The sequence below is a fragment of the Rhipicephalus microplus genome, chromosome 1 (genome assembly GCF_043290135.1).
Source record: "Rhipicephalus microplus isolate Deutch F79 chromosome 1, USDA_Rmic, whole genome shotgun sequence".
In the NCBI taxonomy this organism is placed as follows: domain Eukaryota; kingdom Metazoa; phylum Arthropoda; class Arachnida; order Ixodida; family Ixodidae; genus Rhipicephalus; species Rhipicephalus microplus.
The window spans coordinates 47829535-47848036 of NC_134700.1; the positions used below are offsets into that span (position 1 = coordinate 47829535).

The window sequence follows — 18502 nt, forward strand, 5'->3', positions numbered from 1 at the left end:
CTGAGTGCGTGAACGAGTGCTTCTCTCGGTCTCCTGGATAGTCACCCTACGTGGCGGATCGTTGATGGGGCATGGACGGAGCAGGTCGGCGGGCGCGATGAAGACGCATGCGCTCGGCTTCCTTGGGCTCGCGTCTCGTCGGTGTCACCCGCGCGCTGTCTGCATGCTACGAGAACGAGTGGCTCTCTCAGTCTCCTGGATAGTCGCCGTACGTTGCGGGTCGTTGGGGGGGGGCATAGACAGAGCAGAGCGGCGGGTGCATTGAAGACTCTTGCGCTCGGCTTCCTTGGCTTGCGTCTGGTCAGCGCTACCCGTGCGCCGTCTCCATTCTCGAACGCGATCGGACGCATGGACGCATGCACGGACGGTCGAACACACGGACGGATGGGTGGACCGACGCTTCGCCCCACTCATCATCATTCACTCCGTGGATATGCTTTAATGTTTTTTTTTCACCCTACGCAACTTTGTCCATCAAGCCCTATTATGACCCGGCTATACTACCAACGCTTTACGTCGCCAGGATGGCTCCTCTATTTCCCGGGCGCGAATGTAGTGAAAGAAAGACGATCACGAAAGACACGAGCAAGCAAGCAAGCACCATCGTCAATAGCAGCACTAGACATGAGCTCGCGCTTGCCTGGATTTCGGCTGCTTCACGCCCGCCGCTCCTCGACGCTTCGCGTTTAACATTTATTTAGCTTCCCTGACGACCAGCGTCAATAAACCACGTGACAATGCAATCACACCACGACAAATTTCGTGTCACGTCTTTATACGATGATGATTATACAGAATATTCAAGGTTTACCGGATTAACCTCTGGAGCAAGCTCCTTCAGCATTATTCACTTTGTGGGTATGCGGCAATTTTTCTTGTGTCTTCTGATCGTGCGTATTTGTTATGTCATTTGCGTGACGGAAATACGTCGCTGAAATTTCGGTGGACCTCGCCATAAAACACTTTCGTGTTAAAAAGAAATGGGCACTTATGATACCGCATGAACTCGCGCTGGTAGTTCACAGACGCTCGCGAAATTATGTCGTATTCAAGTAGTCCAAGAGACCTTTTGTGGCCTTGTGCAAGCATGATACCATGAGCCAAGTCATTTTTTTCGACAGTGGTGTTGCATCAAGACGATAGAGTTTGGCTCCTAGAATACGTGTTTGAGTCTGATAGGGTGGGCATATAGTGTTCTCAATTGTCTCCTCAAAGCTGCATAAATAATAAAAATATGCAGTAGATTTCACTGTTGCTCATTGTAATGAGGTAATATTAATATGCATTCGTAAATGCCGCACCGAACCACATGCGACGTAGTCAAGCTGAATCACGACGAAAGAGTAGGGATGGCACGCTAAGTCGCGAATTAGGGTCAGCAGCGGGAGTTGGGGAAACTTTGTGTGTGATGTGGCGAGCAACCGATTGTACTTGCAGTGCAGCGTCCGTTTTATAGGGAGCGTTATGGATATCTGCACGTCCTGTTTATGAGGAGATCGAGTAGCTTCACCGGCGCGCTCGTTGCCGGCAATTCCGCGATCGCTCGGCGATCACTGAATTTCATGTCGTTTCCTTTTTAGAGCGCTTGCTGGTAGTCGTGCCTTATTTAAAACGCTATAGCTGTTCGTTTAATGGCCAAGCGCTAGGGACTAGCGCCACTGTGCATTAAACTGAGCGTCATGTTCTCTATAAGAATGTGCTGCCACGTAATAACGGCGTACGTACTCCAGGAGGGATTTCTCCCTGACAGTGTGCCGAGGTATTTCCTGTGGCAGCAAATTGGACAAGAAAATACTTGATTACGTGGACGTTGAGTCCAGTATTTATTTCTCTAACAGGGAGCCATGTCACAGAAAGCTTGTTCGAAGGTCGACCATGTAGTCATTACATAGTTTAGGGCGCGTGTGCTTGCAAGCCGTCGCCGCCAATTTTCGAGGCTGCCTTCGCTGTCGTAGTTCCGCCGCTTTCTGCAGGGCAGCTATTACGGCGACAGCAGGATCTCATATAGCGTAGCTGGCGTCCGGCCGGAAAAACCGCAGCTTACATGGATCGACCGCCCCTCTCTCTCCTACATGGGGCATCCCGCGGCAGACACCGTATCGGCAGCTGCTGAGACGACGCTTTGAACCGCCGACAAGCCGAGACAACTCCGCTGGAACTCGGTCGCACCGCGGCTGCAACTGCGGTACGTTACCAATGGCTACAATTATCTAGTCCGAAATGAAAGTTGTCGCGCCTGGGCTAAATTACATTGGCCGATCCTACTAGAACTTTCTGCTTATTTTTGTTCATGTTGAAAGAGGGCATGACAGCTGTATATAGATGTAGGACCGTATTGAATCGCGCTAACGTTGACTGATTACGTGATCTTGTCATTTAAACGAGTCAGCTGAGAGATGCATAATACTTCAGTGCATCATGCATCCTTCATTCACGTAAGGGTGCCCTTCGTTTGGACTCTTATCATGAGCCGGCATCTGCCTCCGCGGCAACTAGACTGTTTCACTTTTTGTTGCTCAGTGAGACATTTGCAATGGTGACACGTCTTGAGATTTTTCGCCTTCATTCAAACATAACCAACAGCGGGAATAAAATAAATGTATCCGATATAGGTGCAGCGAGTGCACAAGAAAAGAGTGCATTTATTATGACGTGTTCACACAGGTGACGCTTCAGTAAACCTTCTCTCTGGTTACAAGAATTTAACAGAAAAAAAGGTTCTTGCTGACGAAGGGGACATATATAGCATAAACGTGACAAGTGTACGGCAGGGGCCTTACAGTGTTAAAGATTTCTGTACACAGCGAAAAAAAAAATTCATTCATGAGATGGTCGTTGCATGTGGCAAGCTCTTCCAACTACATCTCTGAGAATTTATGTTCAGTTGGTGGCGTTATTTTGCTCCAACCTCTGGAATATATGCGGCATGATGTTGCAGTACTTAGGTGCATACTCCCTAAGGGATGTGCGTTTTGATACGTCCAGAGTAAATTAATTTCTTTTGGGTGAGTCGTGTCGCCTTTTTAAAGAATCATTTTCGGTGTTTTCCGCGCAGAAATATGAATAGGTGCTTTTAGCGCTTACGTATATACTTTACGTTACCGTGTTACTTGATACTGGAAGAAATCGGAATATGCACGGGCCATTATGGAAGGTAAAATACTCGCCAGACGAATGCTCCCGTGTTTAAACGCACACATGTGCCCGATAAATAGGACGGGGAATAATCGCCGCCGTACCTCACTAGTAGAGCATGGAACACGTTATTCGAAGGTCGCAGGTTCGTATCCTGCCGGTGGCAAGTTATCGTTTCGGCCACCTTTATTTCTTAACATTTACATTAAAATTCCTTCTAATAACATCCTCTATACTTTTCCTGGCATTTACTGTCTGTTAGTTCTCATTAGTGTGTGTCTAACAAGGAAGACGAGCCCTTAAATTTACACTTTCCTTCGCCAGATGTAGGCTTTACGTCTATGGCCCTATCTCGCAAATCTACCTTCGTTCGTGGCTACCCAATATTTGCGGAGACTCCAGCCCCGATTCAACATAAAATGAATTGCGAGTGCGAATAGGCCAATCTCACTAGCTAGTTTCACACGCCAACGCTGCCGCATTGCATGCTTAGTTGTAGTACTGATAGGTTGAGCTGCCTACAACTGGTGCATCGGCGAGCTGCATTTACAAGCTTTAACAGCCGTATTTGGATTGATTGTGATGATTGGGCTTGCGTGAGGCGTGCTGGGCTGCTCAAACAGTAGCCTGAAGCAAAATGACTCGGATTATACGGGTGATCAAATGTTGTTTTATCGGCTTGTTGACCGAACGAGACATGATGCGAGAGTGTGCTTCAAGAACGCATATCCTCATTAGGCGGCCTTTATATGCCGGGTCGAACGAGAGAGTGTGCGTACCCACGCCGTACAACCATGTCATGAGAGAGGCTAGCATGATACGACGCGCACACTGTGTAAAATTGATGTCAGGCGCCGACAGGAATGTGTCAACGAAATCGACAGAGTGGCAACTACTTTCTTATTCAGCGTGTTTGCGGAGGCATCGTTGTTTTATCATCAGTTGCCCATTCTTGTGCATGCATCGTGCCTATCCCAAGTTTGTTCTTCACCGCTTTGACGCTTCTTTAGAGCATGTTCGATTCTCTATACATTTTTACATCAGACGCCCTATTTAGCAACTTCGGCAGCTCTGTCAGTTCTATTTTGTCTCTTGAGGCTTTCATGCTTTAACGTTTCTTAATGATGTTCTTCGTCTCCTGAGACAGCTTGCCAGTGTCCTGTCTAACTACCGTACCTCCAACATCCACTGCACAATACGTAATGCTACTCGTCAGATTATCATTCATTGGGTCAACGATAAAGTTGGTTTCCTCGATAAGAGCCAAGTATATGTTCTGAAACGAGACTGCATTCCTGTACTTTCCCTCTCAGTGCTAGCTCAGTTACTAGCTTAGTGTGTATAAGTTTCTGTCGTTCCTTCTTCAAGTCTAAGCGAATTCGAGACCTTACCAATATATGGTCACTGCACCGTACCTTGCCAAGCCCTTCCACATCCTGCACGATGCCTGGGTGTGCACTCAGTATAAAGTCTATTTTGTTCTTGCTTTCGCTATTAGGGATCCTCCATGTCCAGTTATGGTTCACTCGTTTTCGGTAGAAGGTATTCGGAGTTGTTCGGAGGATTTCAAGCTGAAAAATCGTGCCACCCGCGATCTCGGACGCCAGCGTAGCTCCCGCCGACTGGTTCGCCCTCCGCGACCTCCTGATGCCGTTGTGACGTCCCCGCAAACGTGGACCGAACCTCGGGCCTTTCAAGATGTTTACGTTCATTTCTTAAACCCAATAATTAGAACAAAAAAGGGAAAGAAAACTGTCGGGGTAATGAATGCGCATTTCGGAGTGGAGTTGCTGGAAGGATTCTGTCGATGGTTCTCGCGGGCCCTCCGCGCAAGCACTAGGACCGGGTGGCGCCTTGTTGTCTATGGACAGTATACGGTGGCGATGCTCCGTGCGCGTCCTTCAGATTTATGGCATGGGGGGGGGGGAAGCAGAGCACCTCTTGTTGGTTTTGTACATGTGACCCTGCTGTAGCGCCTGTACCAGGCCCGGCCTGATATTCCGTCAGCCTCCGCTGCTCCAGGGCTCATTACTGAGTTCTGCCCGGATGAACACTATAGCGGCGTTGAAGGACGAAGAAGCGGCGGCTGCGGAGAGTTTTGTGGGAGACACCGGGTTGCATGGAGGCGTCGAAAGTCGATCTGGACAGCGGGTCGTCGGACACCGGAAAACGGGGCGATTGGGGCGGCCGAAAACATTTCGGCACAGCACTCCAAACTCCAGGCGTTGGCCATTACAGACGGCGCGCTTTGTCGGAACATGACTCCTGGTCGCCTGTGATTCACGTGTCATCGGACGGCTCGCCCATCTCTTTCTCTAAAGTTTGAGTTTGTGCATTGTTACTTGCTCTACTTTGCTTGGCGTTCCAATGGCGTAGGCTGCGGGGGCGGCCGTCAAAACTGACACTCTCCAACTGACAAGAAAATATGCCGCATCAATAGTGGCAATTGGTTAGGTGCCAGGGGGGTGCAACGGAGGGGCGGAATCAGGTCCTATGAAAAAAGACCGCGGAGCCGCGATCGAGAGGACGATGCGATGAGATCGAGATGGTAGAGAGGCGGAATGGAAGACGAAGATAACGGCGTGAAGAGATAGCGATGAGAGTCGATGACAGGATGACTGAGGCAGGGATGGTATGGCGAGGAATGAAAGTGAGAGATGGGAGACGAGGAAGCGAGTGATTACGGGACGTTATGAAAGAAGAATAAGATGGAAATCACTGAAAGGGATGACGAAAATGACGAAGAAGATGGAGACCTTGACGAACACCCCAGGAAGAAGCCCTCAGCCCGTACTTGAACATCCAGCTTCGAAGTTCCCGGCAACACGGAGCATTTGTGAGACGAACTTTTGTACCTTATTTAGACGAGCTTTGTAAGAATGGATGCGGCGCGTTGAGACTTTGCGTGGTTTTACTAACTGATAACTTCATCATTTGTGTCGTCGTATGTTTCCTTTATATTGGCGTACCCTTGTATTGTTGCAGTTACTTCCTTTGTGTGTCCTGTGTCGAACGTCGCGAGTGTCTAAATCATATGTTATAATTTTGTGTAGTGGTTGTACGCGAGTAGCATGAGTGTACGCCGTTTGCAAATAGTAATAAATAGTAATAAATTGTTGAAAATAGTAACAAATGAAATGCATCAGTAATTAGGAACAGGTCGCAGCGTCTCTTACTTCCTGGCCCCAGCACGAATCCCTGTGTGTAGAGAGTGATTGAGACGCATAGCCAAGAGATAGCCGAGGAAAGGGGTTGAATGGCCTTCGCTCTCTTTGGCGGTCGGTGGTCTAGCTGGGGACGTCTCACCGTGAATCTCTCGCTGTGCGGTGCCGCGTCCTCAGACTTCTTCGACCGGCTCGCAACTTTCTCATCTCCTTCTTTCTCTGTTGCTTGCCTGTCCTATTTCTTTATATCTTTCAACTATCCTTCTTATCCCTCCTTCCCGCCTCCCCTACAAGTCACTGTGCCGTGTCGCCCAAGAGGCAGACAGAAATTAGGTGACTTTTTCCTCTTCTCAACAGCCACTCATTCAATCAAGGTACTAATATCCGTGAATTATTGCCATCTGTGAATTATAATAGCTCCCCTCTGACGTTTCCAGTGCCTGTGCGACAGTCCTCTACTGCCTAGTCTCGAGCCTTCTTTTTCCCTACCTTGGCATTGAAGTCGTCCAGTAGTATTGCATACCGTGTTTATGTGTAGTAGAGCATATCGTGCATTTGCAGTGCATTATCGCATCATAACAAGCTTGCTTGCGCGACTGATGGACCGATAAACGACAGCAAAACTTCACATAAGATATGCTCGCGCCCCTTGGCGGGGCGATCGCCGCCAGCGGCGACAAATTAGATGTACCGTCTTTTACGGACAGAACAGATATCGCTTAACTATATATTAAGGTATACCTACGCCAACCTCGCACAAAAGCGATGACGACTATCACACGTCGAACGCTTGCGAAACCTGTGATACAAGCGAAGCTTATAACTGCATGGTGTATACAGCTCGCGTCGTGGAGTGCACGGCGAGAACTTAACCGTGTCGGAACCACAGCAGACCTCACCGCCGTGATTTTCCCATTCTTTTCAATATGTGAGATTATCGCGGACACAACTTCAAATGGCATCGAGCGGCTGCAAATCTTAGCTTCTTGTATGAGCGTATTACCTAACTACTTATACACATTAGTTTGCATGCAGTAGGCTTAGAACGATACCGGCGCTAAGCCACTAGCTGAGGCCGCCGCATTCGTGCGTCGCTAAAATCAGCAAATTCTATCATTTATTTCTTGTGGAACAGGAAATCTTTTGCCGTTCACGATATTTTTGTGATGTGAAACTTATCCAAATGGCATGAACCTCCTGCATGTTTCACGGTGACCGTTTCACCTTAATTTCCGTATAATGAATATTGTGTTAAAATACCGGCGTTGACAACACAGTGTGCATGGAAATTGTTGCTTCGACAACAACAAAAAATAAATAAGAACAAACAATCTCGAAAGTGTTTTCTTTTTTGTCCCCGCGGCTCTTTTCCGCCGTCTTCGTAGTCGCAGAGAGCTTTAAGGCCGCGTTCACACTGAGCATTCCGGCCGCCGAAAGTGCTCCGAATCCGGTTCGGTGGCGGCGAGTTCCGCCGAAAGGGCCCTCTTCGTGCCGATCGCTCTCGGACCGATTTTTGCGGCGTCTGCCGCCGAATCGGTCACCGCGGACCAATAGGAGCGCTAGTCAAGGAATTTTGAAAAATGGCCGCCAAGCCCTACTCACTTGTTATGCCGCAGTGCATGTAACTGAATGTTGAAACCAACGGGAGTTTAACCTACTGTGTGCCTACTTCGCCTCCGTATTTCGTGAAAGAGGTGACCGAGCTTGCTGTTGGCGTGACCGAGCTTGTTGCGCTCTTGCAGAGCAAAACAAACCCACCAACGCCGCTGGCGTCGGTTGTTTTTCTGCTTTTCGTGCATTACAAGACAGCCACTTGCCAACAAAGTAAGCAGTACTGTCTTTTCTTGCTTCTTGCGTACGAGAATCGTCGAAGTATACACCACCGGATAGCGTAGTAGCGTTTGCAAGCCGCGACAACAACTGGGTGACAGCGCATCCAACCCGCGTTCGCCCCGTACTAGATGGCATATTCGGCGGCGCGGGGCGCGTCCAGTGCGAACGACGCTGCGTTTCGGCGGCAGGGGAATTCCGGTCGCTGTAGAAAGCGGATGTTTCAGTGTGAAGTAGGCATAAACGCAGTCCCGGCGTTATTTTCCGGATACCGTAGCGTGCGTTCTGACGTTACCTGACGATTTTTTCTCGCATGACGAGGGCATTGTTAGTGCTTTATTTGTTACTAATATTTATGCAGCGAAGCAACGCAAGCTCATCAAACCAACTAGACGCCACAAGTGAGCACAATTTACTGCTTTTTTTTTTCTCAGGGCTAAGATGCAGTTTAACCTGAAATGAAGTAACAAACGTTACAGGCACGTACACAGTTTTACGTTGCGTTTAACCGTCTTTCTTGCCGAGGATAGGTGAGAAACTCCCATTATTCTTGAAGCACGCAGCGAGCAGCCGCACCAGCAATGCTTATAGAAGTGCAACTAAGATGATGGCAGTGCAGCCTTCGGAAACTTGCACATGCGCAGATCGTCTGGTGAGGTCGGTCTATTTTCGATTACCTTGTTTCAGCCGGCTTATTGAAGCTATAATTACCTAGAACAACACCCAAGCGGAAGGACGTGTTTTACGAGGGCACCGCATCAACTACGCAGATACGTGTTTTAGGGGCAAAGAAATAAAGTTTTAATCAATCAATCAAAGCTCCTTAAGCCATGGGTCTGTACATGCTTGTTTCTCTTGGTACGTGACCGCATAGTTCTATGGCTCACTCGGCATGTATGTATGTACAGACAGACAGACAGACAGACAGACAGACAGACAGACAGACAGACAGACAGACAGACAGACAGACAGACAGACAGACAGACAGACAGACAGACAGACAGACAGACAGGCAGAGAGACAGTCAGAAAGACGCATGGACAGACGGACATACAGATAGACGTAGGGACAGACAGGCAGACAGATGGAGAGACAGACACACGGACGGACGGCCTGACAGATAGACGTACGGACGGAGGATTCACAGTTTACTGATAAAACCCTGCGAAGCTTCGCCAAACTCATGATCCTCCATTCCGTGGATATGCTGTAATGTTTATGCATGGATCGAGTTTGCTTTTAATAATTGATAAGACAGCAGTGTAAACCTTTATTGCACATATTACATTGTATGCCTATTCGGAGATCGGTCATCTGGTATTTGTCTTCGTGTTTTTTTTAGGGGCGAAACTCCCTAAGGCGTGGGTCGGTTGTCCCCGAGACATGTAGTACATAGCCACCTCGTTACAGGATGCACCGCTCGGTGATAGTTGTTGGTGGAATAAACAAATACGGATGTTATAAAACAGATGGCGTCCGTGTAATTCATGATGAACAAGCAAAAGCAAATGTTATACTTACGCTAGAGGGCGCTTTCATTTTAGGGGCGAAGCTCCTTATGTTGTGGGTCGCGCTTTATGTCATTGATTTTTGTCTTATAGCAGAGAGAATCTATGACACACTTAGAGAGATGAGAATAGACAAGGAAAGCATGAACAGTTTGGGTAATGATCACAAACGCGTACCATTACAAATGGGATATAAAACACAAATTTAAGAACATAGAACCAATGTTTGGAAGCTGGTATTTAACTGACACAAAAATAGCAAATATAGCCGCAAGAGTCTAGGATGAAGTAGGGAAACTACAGGGCAAAAACTGGAAGTATAATGAGCTGTTACATGTGATAACGAGGGAGATGGAAAAATGAAAGAAAACTATTTGCTGTAGAGGAAAGAGAAAGCCGAAAAGTTGGTGGAACAGAGAAATCTGGGAATTGATCTAGAAGCGACGTGAGGCATCACCTAAAAGCAGACAGGTAAAAAGGGATAAGCGGCCAGAGGATGAAGTCAACCAAATATGGGAAAGATATCTAGAAGAAAAAAAACGATGTGCAGACATTGGTGAAGGCCTAAATAGAGGTCAAAGTTAACGCTGAGTCACAGTGATTTGCGAAAAAAGAAGGCTGCGCCCAGAATACTTTGGAGCCACCTAAAAGCGCTAGGTAATAAGTTTGTCACAATGCAACAACATATGGTAGATGAAGGAGGAAATAAATTGGAAGGGTATGAAGCACTAGGCTATATTCGAAAGGTAACAGAAGATTCGTTCAAAAGGTCGCCCAGGAAACTTCCCCGGTGAGTAAAAATATGAAAAATAGTGCAACTGAGGAAGAGCTAGTTCTTGAGAATTTCAATTGGAACAAGGCCGAAGGGAAAATTCCTAAGTGCACTACTCCGCGCGTAGATAGGGTTCCCGTCTGCCTCATTAATGAACTAGGACGTAGCACTAAAGAAACAGTTCTGAAATCCGTAGAAAAATGCTTAAGGAAGAAGGAAGGACCAGAAACTTGGTGGAAGAGTAGAATGAACTTAATCTATAAAGGCAAGGGAGAGAGGTTAACATTCGCTCGTATAGACCGCTATCCATTACATCTGTGGACTACAGGTAGCCGATTCAGGCTGTAAAATTAGAAAGAAAAACGTGGGCAGAGCAAAATCATATTTTAGGGAAACTTCAGACTGGATTCCGAATCTATACAGACGGTTAGACGATAACCTGTTTGTTCTTACTCACTTGGTAGAAATATCTAAAATGAAAAAAACAGGCCCTTATACGTAGCTTATCTGGACATCACTTGAACGCAGGACAACGTTAATTAGGAAATTTCGTGGGATATATTGAAGGAAGGGTGCATTGGTGACCAATGTATAGAGCTAGCAGGTTTTAACTGGTACGTATCTTGAGTGCAGTCTATCTTGCCGTGATGCTGGTGCAAAAGTGCACTTAAGCTTGATAGTGTTCGTGATTTATTTTTTGTATTTCAGCCTTTCCAAACCACGTGCTCCAGGTGCCCCGGCATATCTTATTGTTGCGTACCGCTGTGCAAATTTAGCGGAAAGGACAACACGGACAGACTTTCGTTCCATAAAATACCAGCTGTCGCTGGCGCACGGGAGAGGTGGCTTCCTGCGATGAGGTGGGACAATTGGTTGCCTAATACAACTTCTACTATACAAGAGTATGTAGCCGCCATTTTTCACCAAAGGACTTCATAAAAGCAAAAAAAAAAAGCGGCGGCTGTGAGTACGCGAAACAGTCAGGGTGGCTTGCGCTTGAATGACACGCGAGGTTCGTTTCCACAATAATGCTTTTATTTTCCGCCGATAATGTGAGCCATGAATCGACGTGAATCGCTATTGAAAACAGAACTCACAGGGTACCGTATGCGTTCACCTAAAGCGAATCGAAGGCGAAAGCTATATTCTACTTTTTTTTCTTCAGTGAATGTATTGTTCCTCACCGCCCTCTCTGAAACCTTTTTTTTTCTTACATGGCATGGCGTTCACACTGCCTCCGTTATCGACCCGCCGATGACGGCGGCAGTGTGAAACGACCAAGCCGAGTGATTACCTGATCATGTGATGTCACCTAACGTGACTTAGTAATGGCATAATGACGCCTTCATGAAGTCACAAATATTGGCGAACTGCGAAGTCATACATTGACAACAGCATGCCATGATGATTTTTCGCATTACTCGTGTGGACGCCGTTTACGCAGATGGTATACTTTCACGTTTGATGAGGCATCTAAGGCTTTCGTCTTATCTCTATCCTGGCATTGATATCTCCGTGCGTGTTCGCAAAGCCTCTCGTGACTAAGTGACAGTGCTGGCGGGAGGCCGCATTATTCATGCGTGCAGCATTTGCTCAATGTCGACAGCGCGACGAACTGAACGGCATCTGTTCAAGTACATCGGGCAGTTTTACCAGAAGTGCGCGGAAGGAATTCTCTTTTGTTTTTCGTACCGTCAACATAAAGCTGCTTTAGGCTACGAGATGATGCACTCACTCGGCAAAGTGCCTGGTTTTTTGACGCACCACTTCTTGCTTCCCAGCTCTGAGTGGCGAGAAGTTTACATGACAAAAAAGTCACAGCATTTTCATAGAGTGAACGATGATGAGAGGGGCGAAGGGTCCATCCGTTCGTCTGTGATTCCGTCCGTCTTTGCGCCTGCGCTTGCATTCGTCCGTGCTTCCGTCCATCTGTCCATCCGTGCTTGCGCCCGTCCGTCCGAGGTTCCGGCAGTCCGTGCTTCCGTCCGTTTGCCCATCCGTACTTCCGTTCGTCCATCCGTGCTTTCGTCCGTTTGTCTGTCCGTGCTTCCGTTCGTCTGTGCGTGTTTTCACCCGTCCGTCCGTCCGTGCTTACCCCGTCTGATTCTGTCTGTCTGGGTTTACGTCCGTCTGACTGTCTGTCCGTCTATTGGTCTGTTTGTCCGACCGTTCGTCTGTCTGTCTGTCTGTCGGTTCGTCGATCTGTCTGTATGTATGTATGTCTGTCCGTATGGCCGTCTGTCCGTCCGTCTACCTGCCTGTCTGTCTGCCCGTCTGTCTGTCCGTCCATCTAGTGAACAAACCAAGTAACGCTATCTCGCATCTTATTTTCATCGTATATTCATCATATGCAAGTTCTGCCACTCAGTGAACATTCCAAGGACTAAACCGAGAGCTGGCTACTACATGCAGGAGACGCACGACCCACGCCTTGAGGAGCTTCGCCTCTAAAAGATTTGCGCTGGGAACTTGAAATCATGTACCTCCATGGGAGCAATCTAGTGACATTTCGTGCTATTTAGCGCATGTACTTCACGCTTGCATGTAGTCTGCTACGCCAATAGACGTGAACGAACACCTGTGCTCTTCAAGTGCCAAAGCTTTGCGTAATAGCTACTGAGGAACTGTGCTTTCGAAAATTCTCTCGCATAGTGTTAAAACATGCTATCAGACTAGCGAACATAATAGTAAAGAACAATTTTACGAGCATCTCTTGACCACGCTTTCATACCGGCGCAGCAGACGACCTCCAAGCGCGCGCCTCGACAGCAATAGCCACAAACAACAGATTCATTTAAGAAAGACTTCTTTCGAAAACTGCTTCGCTGTCTCCATTTACAAAAGTTTTTGTTTATACTTCAACAACGCCAATACAACCGAAAACTCGAGTATATAAAAGCTGCAAAATGCAGACCCCGCCTGCGTTTCAGTTAACGATGGCACTGCCGCGACTCTACTCCGGTAGCGGCGCGTGGCGGCTGAAAGCTCCACTAACGCTGATGACCGCTGTTCTTTGTAGTCCGCTCCTTCGTCCAGGTACTGAAAAAAAATAAAGCAGGCGGTGGTTGAACAGAAGCTTTGAGGTCTTTTTCATGCTGATAATATTGTCTTATTTGCGGACAATCAAGAGGACATACAGCGGCTGGACTGTATATGAGGAAGGGGAGGCGAGGCTCTAGGACTGGAATTTATTGCAACAAAATGTGAATTGATGGTATTCAATGATCGAGAAGACCAGGTGATCTCAATACAGGGCCAAGAAATACCGAGGGTAAGCGAGTATAAGTACCTCGGATAGGGGCAAATGAAGGAGATAGATATATGTAGATACTGGGAAAAAAATTGGCAGACAGTGGGAATTGATGCTATGTGAAGCATGAATGAGGAAGGTTGATATGTTATGCCGTACAAGACTTCCATGTCATGATTATCAGTTCGCGCCTGGCATTTGTGTTCGTCGTTCATTCACGTGACGTAATACCAAATTAGGTACATGTGGACATAGCGAAACGGCCGCGAGCACGCTATGAGCGTGGCATGTAATCATGTTTTACATGACACGCATGTCATGTTTATCGGACGCGTCGTTTACCTCGGTTGTCCATTCATGTCACGTAATACCAAATTATGTATATGTGGAACTATTGGAACAGCTGCGAGCACGCTAAGAGCGTGGCATGTAGTCATGTTTTACATGACACGCATGTCATATTTATCATGTTTGGACGTGTCATTTGCTTTCGACGTCCATTCACGTGACGTAATACCAAATTAGGTATATGTGGAGCTACCGAAAAGGCCGCGAGTGCACTATGAGCGTAGCTTCATGTTTCACTGGACCCACGTCATGATTATCATGTTTGGACATTCACTTACCTTGGTCGTCCGTTTCCGTCACGTAATACTGTTACACCACGTATGTGCCGGACTTAGAAGAAATAAAAGAAGCAAAGAGTGTGGAAGAACAAGAAGATCTTTCCTGCATCATGGTCCTGTACGGCTCGTTATTCTAACTGTGTACCAATAAACCCCTAACGCCTACGGATGACGTAACAGAGTGGTGGAGGCGCTGGGTATAACAACCAACGACGGGACCGCTACCTCTCGGAGTTCGCCAGAGTCGTCGCCTCACCGGCCTGCCTCCTTCCTTGCCCGTCATACCTGACGAAGCAGAAGCTCGAGAACCAGCCCCCAGCAGTTCTTGGCCGTATCACAAAGAGCAACGAACATTCTCCGGGAAGGCCAACGACGACGTGGACGCATGGCTCAAGCATTACAAGCGAGTAAGCAACTACAACAAATGGGATGCTGCCTCCCAACTTTCACGCGTGGTTTTCTACCTCACTGATGTTGCCCTCATTTGGTATGAGAACCATGAAGATATTCTGACAACACGGGAATGCTTTGTTGTGGAAATCAAAAAGTTTCGTCAACTCAGCTGCAAAAACAAGCTCGCCGAGCAGAGTGTTGCACAGATAGCCCAGTTACCCGGTGATACCTGCACTGTGTATACCGAAGAGATTTTGAGACATTGTAGGGAAGCTGATTTCATTATGTCGGAAGAGGACAAGTTGGGGCATTTGCTGAAGGGAATTGCAGAAGATGTGTGCAACTTCCCTATTAGCAGAAAAAGTCGGACATCTGTGTTTGACGTTATACGGCACTGTCGTACGTTCGAAATCCTGAAGCAGCGAAGAACAGCGCCAAAGTTCGGTCGTCTGGCAAATGTCACCCCAGTAGCCAGCATAGAAGCGGCCTCAACATTTCACCTTCCGGCAACCATTCTCCAGATCGTTAGTTGCTCACACATGGAGAAATGACACGTGAACGGGCAACTGCCACGTCTACATCCTATTTCCCGCAGGACACTTCTGCCATACAGCTTACGAATTGTGAACATCCATGCGTCAAAGCAGCGGAGGTTGCAGGGCCTCGGCGTATTCGGAAGTCAAGTCCGCCTTTTTACGAGCGACCATTATACCCTCAGCGCTTTCGTTCCTAATGCTCATACCACCCACCGACAAATGATTCCATTGAATCTCAGGCTTACGAGAACGTTTGCAGACGTGTCAGCATGCCTGAACACTGTGAAGAACGACGACGACCTCGTCCTGCGCCTCTGTGCTACAGCTGCGGTCTGACTGGTGACATATCGAGGTATTGTGATTGTTCGCGCATACCACGCTATGATCAGTGGCCACGCTTGACTGATAAACCTGCGGTCCCACCTTTTCAAGGACACTGGCCCACCGACTCGATACCCGGTAGCAGCTTCTGGCACAGACAATGGCGCAAACACTCTCCTGCATCTGATCGAGGTGTGACGCCACCTCCAGCGCCTCGATCCCACCGGTCTCCATCGCCACGGCGCCGCCCATCGTCACCACACCAGGAAAACTAAACAGCGCGGCCGATAGCGGTGAGGCGCTGGTGACTTGCTGCAAAACGAGATACCTCCGCCTGTGATGATGTTCAAGAACCAGGTAGAAGGTTTTGTTGATGGTGTGCGTGCGATGGCCTTCGTGGGCACTGGTGCTGCAGTTTCGATTATGAGTGCTGCTGTTAAACACTGTTTAGGACAGAAGGTGATGTTTTTGTGGAAGAAGGCGACAACATTCTGTGGCGTTTGTAGTAACTTGCTGTATCCTATTGGTGTCTATACCGCAGACGTGTGCCAGGGCGATCAACTGTTTGCCACATAGTTTACAAATCTTCCAAGGACCACGCACGACATAATGATGGGGATCGACTTCCTTCGAATGTGTGGCGTCACTGTTGATTGTAGAAATGAAGAGGTGTCTTTATGTGATGCTGTCCCTGGAGAACTGTTGGAGAATTCGGACAGGGAGCATGGCGCGCTCCGGGTCAGTGAAGATAGCGTTGTCCTGACATTCTCTGCAGTATCTGTTCCTGTATACTACTGACGCATCGAAGACAATGACAGCGCGTTCGAGGCATTGGTGGAGCCCCTTTAATCTCAGTTACATTAGGAAGAACACATTGGTGCTCCATTGCATAGTGTCACTCGTGCAAGGACGCACAGGACAATGGGCGGTAAACTGCTCAGATGAGTCAGTGGTTCTACCAGGAGGACTGAAGCTCGCCATGTTGAAAACATACTCACCGATGACAGTGGCTTGCTTCAGTGACGCTCCTGGTGGAGCCTCAGTCAATTCTTGTACGCAGACTCAACAATTTTACCTATGATAGACAAGTCACTTACTACAGACAAACGCCGCATGCTTCTGGACGACCTGTTAAAATACGTGGTGGTTTTTAATTTTTCTCATGATCATGCGTCCTCGATTCCCGTGTCTCACGCTCTCCACAAAATAAACACGGAAACAGCGCAGCCCATCCGTCAAAAACTCTACCGAGTGCCGCCATCTGAGCGCAAGATAATTGATGAACAAGTGCGTGATATGCTGCAGAATAGTGTCATTCGAGAATCATTGAATCCTCTGGCGGCTGCCGTGATTCTAGTTAAAAAGAAGGATGCTAGCTGGAGATTCCGTGTGGACTATCGCCGTCTCAACTCTGTCACAAAGAGAGATCTCTACCCTCTCCCACGCATTGATGATGGTCTAGACTGCCTCTATTCAGCATCCTACTTTCGTCCATAGACTTACGCTCAGGCTACTGGCAAATACCTGTGCATGTAATGGAGAAACAAAAGACGGCTTTCGTAACTCCGGACGAACTATATGAATTCGACGTGATGCCATTTGGTCTATGTAACGCACCCGCTACCTTTGAAAGGTTCATGAACACCATTCTGCGCGGCCTGAAGTGGAACATCGGTATGTGTTATCTTGACGACGTTGTGATGTTCGGGCGTACATTCAGCGAGCATAACGAACGGGTAGATATGGTTTTGAAAGAAATTCGGAATGCTGGCTTGGTTCTTAATGCGAAGAAGTGTCGTTTTGGAGCTCGACAAACACTGGTGCTGGGACACTTCGTCAACAAGGATGGCATCATGCGCGACTCGAATAAGACAGCGGCTGTTAGAGCTTTTAAACCACCTTGCTCAGTGAACGAGCTTCGGAGCTTTTTGGGCCACTGCTCTTACTTTCGCCAATTTATTCCCGCCTTTGCTAAAATTGCCTTTGCCCTTACCTGTCTTCTCCGCCAAGGTGCTAGTTTGCTAGTTTTGAATGGACTCCTGGTTGTGAAGCTTCTTTCAATCAACTGAAGTTCTTGCTCACGTCGCAGCCAATCCTTCGGCTCTTCGATCCTTCTGCGGCGACTGAAGTTCACACCGACGGAAGCGGCATTGGCATAGGTGCGGTCCTGGTACAGCGATGTAGTCAAATGGAACTCGTGATTGCATATGGCAGTCGCACATTAAGTCAGCTGGAAGGCAATTACACTGAGACTGAGCAAGAATGTTTCGCACTCGCGTACGCTGTGCAGCAATTCCGCTCATACCGGTATGGTCGTCCTTTTCAAGCATTTCCGGATCACCATTCCTTGTGGTGGCTTATGAACCTTCAGGATCCGTCAGGCCGTCTTGTGCGCTGGGCCCTCCGGCTGCAAGAGTACAACTTCACTGTATCGTACAAGAGCGGCAGGAAACAAGCGGAAGCAGACTGCCTTTCAAAGATGCCACATGATGCCAGAGTTTGCGACGCCGACAATTTCGATAATCTGATTGCGTCCGTGGCACCGACGTCCCTGGATAAGGCCACCTTTAAAACTGAGCAGCGGAAGGGCGTGAGCTCGAATTCATTATTCGCGTTCGCACAAGCATCCACTCCGGAAGGCCGCTTTTGCGTTCGTGATACTTTACTGTACAAGAAAACCATCTCTGGCACCGGTGCCCGCTTCCTGCTGGTGGTCCCAGAGGTACTACGTTCATCTGTTTTGCACACCATGCATGATGACGCCACTTCAGATCACTTGGGAACGACGCGCACTCTTCATTGCACACAGGAACGCTTCTACTGGCCACGTAGGCGCCAGTCAGTTGAGTTGTACCTGACCTGTTGTACGCAATGCCAGGTGCACAAATCTCTCTCAGCAGCTCCGGCTGGACATCTACAACCTGTGACGTTTCCCAGTTCTCCGTTCGAACAAATTGGCAGTGGCTT

General features: G+C 48.0%; 1 protein-coding gene across 5 annotated transcripts in view; it reads left to right on the top strand.

Moving 5' to 3' along the window:
- The window catches only part of LOC119177760 (glycoprotein-N-acetylgalactosamine 3-beta-galactosyltransferase 1), a 442569-nt gene that overhangs the window by 74680 nt on the left and 349387 nt on the right, over nt 1-18502 (top strand). Inside the window, exon 2 of one of the 5 annotated variants that reach the window (XM_075865846.1) lies at nt 1974-2185. The exons of the other annotated variants lie outside the window; for them this stretch is intronic. The gene's annotated coding sequence lies outside the window, so the exon portion shown is untranslated. The remainder of the gene's footprint in view (nt 1-1973; nt 2186-18502) is intronic. 5 annotated transcript variants of the gene reach the window in all.